The sequence below is a fragment of the Porites lutea genome, chromosome 1, assembly GCF_958299795.1.
Source record: "Porites lutea chromosome 1, jaPorLute2.1, whole genome shotgun sequence".
In the NCBI taxonomy this organism is placed as follows: Eukaryota; Metazoa; Cnidaria; class Anthozoa; order Scleractinia; family Poritidae; genus Porites; species Porites lutea.
Window position 1 is genome coordinate 33561165 of NC_133201.1, and position 7151 is coordinate 33568315.

General features: G+C 37.3%; 1 long non-coding RNA gene and 1 pseudogene across 1 annotated transcript in view; one reads left to right on the forward strand and one right to left on the reverse strand.

Moving 5' to 3' along the window:
• The window catches only part of LOC140928285 (pseudouridylate synthase 7 homolog), a 100780-nt pseudogene that overhangs the window by 57633 nt on the left and 35996 nt on the right, over positions 1-7151 (reverse strand).
• Positions 2628-7151, forward strand: part of LOC140948774 (uncharacterized) — a 10287-nt gene continuing 5763 nt past the window's right edge. Inside the window, exons 1-2 of the long non-coding RNA XR_012167090.1 lie at positions 2628-2762; positions 5499-5568. This is a non-coding gene — a long non-coding RNA (uncharacterized lncRNA). The remainder of the gene's footprint in view (positions 2763-5498; positions 5569-7151) is intronic.

Here is a 7151-nt window from a genome sequence, read left to right on the forward strand (position 1 = left end):
TTTTTATTTAGCGCATATTACAAGCTCGTCGCAAGATCAGAAATAAAAGATCATCTTTTTACAAGACAAGTGGGAATTTTTTAAGCGATAAATAGATAAATATGTGCCACAATCAATTTTGAAGGATTTTCTCAAGAAGGATTCAGCGAATATTTGTTAGGGGCTAAGTAGCTGAACAAATGCACATTCATGCCATTATCTTTCTGCTCTGTTACATTTGCCAAAGAATTTTATTCAACGATCTTCCTTATCTATAAATAAACTATGTTTACGTAAAATGGCTTATTTTAAATCGATGTGGCAAGCATGATATTGCCCTTCCAATTTCTACCAAATTTGTGTTCCTTTTAAGAACCGAAAATATGCTGTGAGAAGCTTTAGCCGTTCGTAGCTCAGACTTAACCATTTTCAGATAAAAGTAAGTAATTGCAAAGAAGAAGGATAGTCCTTTGTAGCTGTGCGAGTCACGATTGGGTTATTTCAGTGGTAAGGCCATAAATATTTCCCTGAAAGCTCTTTTATTATACCAATATGGCGGCCCCTCGAGGCCTCGTCAAAACGGTCAATCTTGTATCTAAGCAAAAGATTCTTGTATCTAAGGAAAGAGAATTCGAACCAAAGAATATACATTCAGTATTTAGGACACTATTCTAAGACTACATGCCAAAAATCCGCCAAATCGATGAGGTAACGTGTCAGGCCGAAGTTCGAATTTTACAGAAAATCACTCTTAAATTACAACTTGTCTCTTTCGATCAGAAACAAGACGGTATACAATGAATTGCTCATTCCATATAGGTTACGCACACCGTATTATTGTTTGAATATTTCTATTGCACGTACTCAATAAAAACGAAAATGTTATCAGTGCTGGGTACTGGGTACTTTTTGAAAATCGAAAAAAATAATTCCCAGCAAGAAAAACCAATTTGTCCTAATTGCAAAAATTAGTCCCCCAAAACACAAGCAATCGCCAATCCGCAAAAATAAACTCCCGGAAAAATTACGTGCCACACGGTATAACCACCACCAGGAAGTGGCGACCACTGAATCTTCTCATTTTAGGTGGTCGCTTACGGGAAGGTGGATTGTATTTGGTTACCCTAACAGCTGAATTTCTTGTTACATACAGACGGGGATACAAATCCTCCACTGCCTTGTACCAAATATACGTTTTTTCGAAATCCGACCTCTATAGGCTAGTCTGCCCCCCGGGAATCTAGTTTGCTTCTTCTTGGTTATGGAATTTTACCCTCATTTTAAATAAGATAGTAAATAATTAATCCGCAAATTTCAGCTATTTATTCAGCGGGAGAGGTTTCGAGAAAAAGCTTCCTAGGGTTGAATATTGGAAGTGCAGGAGGTGAAATTAAAAGAGGTCCACTGAAATGTTAATCATAGAATCATTCTCCCGCCAGAAGCCTCTTACGTTTATTTTTAGACTTGGTATATCAAATCAAAGAAACGCTTCCCAAATAATGATTGAATCAAGATATTTGCGGATTTACAGGTATAACTGTCTGTTTTCGGTACCTTCCATGTTTTCATTTTAATTTTTCTTAGGACAAATAATTTGTCTAATCTGAAGTAAATGTAACTCAAGACAAAGGCGTTGTCTTGCCTCATTTTGCACAATGACTTTGCCCAGAACTTAGGTCTTGCGAGATTTTTCGATTTTAAAACACCAATTAGTACCTGTCAGTCAAGCAAGAGGTCCCAATGATAATTATAACATTATTCTTTCGCAAAAAGCTTTTTGGCGCATATTTAGTGTTAATGCGTCAAAACCAAAGAAACGCTTCAAATGATGATTAACCTGTGAAAATGATAACTCATAGAAAAATGTTTGATATTCGTTGACGCACAGGTATATTTGTTTGGCATCGATATACCTTCTATGTTGTAATCGTCATTTTTAAGGAAAGATAGGTTATCCAATCTGAAATATAATAAACGTTCTTAAAGCTAAAGGCGTTGTCTTGCCTCATTTTCGACAATGACTTTGGTAGGAAAGGTTATGTGCGAAGTTTATTTTCCATTTGTTTTCTATTTAGTTTTAAATTTTTCTTACAACTGTTATGCATATAATTAGTGCCGCTGATTTTTCCTTATATTCTGCTTAAATTCTGCTCGAAAATGCCTTATTCGTCCGACAGAATGCTCGCCTCAAAAATCACTTATTCTGCTCGAAATTCTGCCGCGTCACCAACAAGTAGGAGGTCCCAATGTTAATTATAATTATCCCTTCGTGTGATTATGATTAATTGAAAATGCAAACCAACAATAATGTTAGACATTTGCCCCGGTTGATGTACAGGTATATTTGCTTGGCATCTGTGCTTTCCATGTTTTAATTGTGATTTTTCTTAAGACAAATAGTTTTTCTTATCTGAGATAAACCTTCCTCATGTCCTGCCTCATTTTAGACTATGCCTCTGACAGCTTAGGTCATGAGAGACGTCTCGAGAAAATCAGCCCATAACTAAAATATTGGAAAACCATCCAATGAGTACGTGAGCTGAGCGGGAGGTCCCAATATATGGCTAAAAGATAAAAGCTTTTATGCGCATTTTTAGATTCAGAGCGTCGAAACCTAAGAAACATTTTAAAAATACATTGTAATCAGTGACTACATTTGCAAACCAACACTCACAGAATAATATTAGAGCTAGGCTTAAGGTATATATTGTATCCCTCATTATCCAAAGAGTCAAACTGGACTATCACTTTGTTAGTTGAACCGTTCAAGGAAGAAGGAAAAGGTAATTCCCCAATTCATTTATTCATTTATCCTAAATTAGCTAAATTTCCTTTAACCCTTGTGGTTAAGAAATACCTTTTGAACAATTTACAAATGTATTTATTTGGCAAGGCTAAGGCTGTAGCAATTCATACAGAACGTAAATTCCTCGTTCCATAAGCCATAAAGCGAAATAAGCACGCTTCAAATGCAATATTCCTTGTTCTATAAGCCATAAAGCGAAGTAAGTACGCTCCGATAGTAAGACTATTCCTCGTTTCAATAAGCTACAGAGCAAAACAAGCACGCTCCAATTCACAGACATATTTCTCGTTCTTTAAGCCATAAAGCAAAACAAGTTCCCTTCAAATGTAATACAGTACTCCTTGATCTATGTTCTATAAGCCATAAGGCGAAACTTGCACGCTCAAACAGCATTACATTGCTCGTTCTATAAACCATAACGCAAACCAAAAGCACGCTTCAAATGTAATATTCCTCCTTTTTTTAAGCCATAAACCACAACAAAAGAAAAGTATAATTCCAGGTTCTAAATGGGGTACGGGGGATAATGCTTCATCGGAAAAAGAAATTGAAAAACAAAAAAAATCTTATTTAAAAGGAGCACACGTTTTTAGTTATTTTATGGAGTTACAAAAATCACAAGTTTGTTTCTTCTTGAATTTGTTCTACTCTCTTCCAGCTTGAGTGTCTTTACTTTCATCCGTACTCTTTATTTTTAGCGACACGATTATCAGAATTTGAACTACACCTTTACTTGGAAAAAAAAGGAACGATTTATTTTTTCAGTTGGAAAGTTAACTCGGATTTCATAGGTCCGTTCTTGTCAAACAGCTAACATAGTGTTCTTTAATATAGGAAAAAATTTGGAAATTAGTTCACCTTCAAATACGTCGCTTATTTATTTCAGAGCGCTGTCCAGTCAATTAAAGTTATTTCAGTCACTGAGATCATCATTTTCTTACAGATAGTTTATCCAATCTGAAATATAATAAACGTTCTTTAAGCTAAAGGCGTTGTCTTGCCTCATTTTGGACAATGACTTTGGTAAGAGAGGTCATGTGCGAAGTTTTGAGAAAAACAGCCCATGGCTGAAATATTGGACAAGGAGGTCCCAATGTTAGTTAGGATTATCCCTTCGTAAAATTCTTTCATGCACAATGCGCCGAAACCAAGGAAAATTTCACAGTTAATGATTATGATTAATTGAAAATGCAAACCGACAATAATCATGTTAGATATTCGCCCCGGCTGATGTACAAGTATATTTGCCCATAACTGAAATATTGGAAAACCAATGAGTACGTGAGCTGTGCTTTTATGCGCATTTTCAGATTCAGAGCGCCGAAACCTAAGAAAAAATTCAAAAATACATTGTAATCAGTGACTACATTTGCGAACCAACACTCACAGAATAATATTAGAGCTAGGCTTATGGAAAGGTATATATTGTATCCCTCATAATCGGGATGCTAAGTCTCTCATTTGCTAGGGAGCTCATACATAATACGTGTAATTACTTCCTGAGATGGGTTTAAAAGCCATATTTCCAGTAGAACCCAATACGTTGAAGAAGACAATGTAGAATATAATTATCCTTTCTGAAACTGTTTGTGATGAACTTCAGGAATTCTCACTCGGCCCACTTTTCTTTCTTTTTAAGATAAGTGCCCTTCCGCGTCTCTAGATAAACTTTCTCTCGAACCTTCGAATGCTGATTCCTTTTATTTTATTTTATTTTAATTTTCTTTACTTCTATTATTTTGTTTACCATTGTTTATATTGAACCAAAAGACGATCTCACGCAAACGTCCAATTTAGACCACCATGAAAATTTTAGCCCAAGGCATTCAACTTGTTGCTTGCATTTGTTTGCTACATAACTCTACTAGGCCAAAAAAGAAGCTTATTTTGTCGTGTCTTCAATTACACTGTACATCTTTCTACTGGAAGACATCAATAACTGAGAAGCGCGGATTCTTAGATGAAGTTGTAGAAATGAACAGGTGAAGAACAACAGCTTTTCTAGACGAACATATTAATTTTCGGGAAAGAATGATTCTCATTAGCAGCCAACGCTTCCATCACGTTCGTGTTGTTTTAACATGCAAAGACCTGTTTTCCTGAGCCCTTGCTGGCAACTAAGCTAGCACTCAGGAATGCACTATCAGGCATATATACCTCAGCCTTTGCCTTCAGATCTCAAAGGCAAACACTACTTTTAGGAAATAAAAGCGAGAAAATCGCCGGTAAGTTCAACCTGATTTATCGAAATTAAGGACTGATCTAAAGCTTCAACTCTCTAAGAAAGTCAGCAGTTCTTGTTAACGTCTATATCAGATCCTTCGTCTACGGGCAATTAAAAAAATAGATAAAATCTTTTTAGGTTTAGATAAGTCTTGGGAAAACCTATTCAGCTGCGTTGTTTTATTGTTGTTCAGAAGATTCTCTTGTTTTAAATTTCATTTAGATATGCTTAAGTTTTTATCGCCTTATTTAAACTTTAAAAATGGGCTTAATAAAGTCGAAGCTTTATAGTCTTATTTGTTACTTACTAATCTTCGTTGACCTGGTTGATTCTTTTTCACTTAGAAAAGGAATAGAAGCTAATAGAAAAGCCCTCCGTGTGAGAATCTATGACGCTCTATTACCTAGTTTTTAATAAGTTAGTGCATATTATGATTTCCAAAGCTTTTGTTATAACCTAGTAAGAAGTTGTGATATTTATATTCCCTAGATTACAATGGAAATAAAAGTTGCGTTCATCATTCTTCAACTGCTAGTCTTCACTTGCCTCGCTCACGGCGGTAAGTAAACTGAAAGAAGCATAAGATGTGTCGCCTCTTCTTCAGTTTTGACAAGCCATTTGACAGACTTCCCTTGCTGGAATTATTTCAAGACCAATTGTTATCCTCGTGTCTAAATTTAAGTATAATCAGTCATTTTCATAACACAATGATAGCTTTAAGTACCATATAGGATTTTAATTGTTTATTGCACTAGAATTCAAGGCGTCGGGAAGCTGATGTATTGTTCAGCAAATGATACTTTAAAAAATTTAACTCTGCCGTGCGTCTATCGATGCAGCCTCTGTGAAAGGAAAAGAAATTAAAGCCTGTTGTCACTTTCTCAAGCGTCCGATTTCTCCCTCCCTTTTTAACGTCTACCGCGTAGCCCTTAACTCAGTAATAAATGGCGTCAAAATGTGAGAACATTCTCTCTTACTGGATGCACTTACTACAGCCTATCGCCACACTCGGGCAAGTGGAATCTATTAGAGTGCTTTCTATACGCATGCCAGTCACCCACCGGTCAAAGAGCAATTAAACCCACGAGGAAGGAATGGAATGACTTAGCTCCGTCGAAAAAAAAATTTCATCGGAACGCTTTCGCTACATAACCGATCTACTTTTTGCTCCAGTCGCTATTATTTACTAGGCAATTAGGGTGCAAAACAGAAGTTATAACAAATCACCCCACGTAGGTAATTCCGGCAAGAGTCTTGGATTCTGGATTCCACCCTGTAGATCCCAATTTTCAACAAATGACGGAAAAAAATACCGATAAGCTGCGTGGCACTTTAGAAAGTAAGTAAGGAAATGTTCAACAAAAACTCATGAACAATAGTGCCGTTGGGGGTGGTTGGTTTGCCTCTCCACAAGTCTCGGTTTCGGGCCTAGCCCTTCGTCAGTGGAGTTACAAGAACGATGGAAACGTTGCAAGTTTTGTATACGCCAAGAAAGAAAAAATAAACACTCAAAGAAACTTTTTCTATTACACGCACGGCCTAGTGGAAACGGAAGTCGGAGTTTAAGCCGCGCGGATGACCGATGCCAAGCTGAAAAATAAGGCGCATCTCCAGGCGCCTCCGTTGCGCGTTTTCCCCGCAGAGCATAATTCCATGGACTAGAATGTCGTGGATCGAGTGACCAGCCGTGTTAAAATGTTCCCCGACAGGGAAACCAGGCACTTTCTTCCCTTTGCTTCGAATGTGCTCGACAAAACGTGGCGATAGGCGACCAGCGGTGATTGTGGAAAGACTTCCCTGATTTAATGGCCACCAGTCAAGATGTTAAATTTGAGAAGTAGGATTGTCCTTATTCTTTCATTTAATGGATGGTAAGTGAGAACCAAGGGAATTCTATCGGACATTTGATTAGAGGGGTGCTGATTGTTCAAGACATTAGTCTTTCTCAACCACTGCTGGTCGCCTATCGCCGCGATAGTAACCTCCATGATATCTTCGTACGTCCTTCGGACAGCAGACAACTCAGTTCTCAAGCGGGTGAAAGGCCAGGCCCGAAACGTTTGAAGAGAAACTCAGACCACAAGACGGCACGTTTGTTCATTATTTTTTGTTGAACAAACCCAATTTTAGCTGCTCGATACC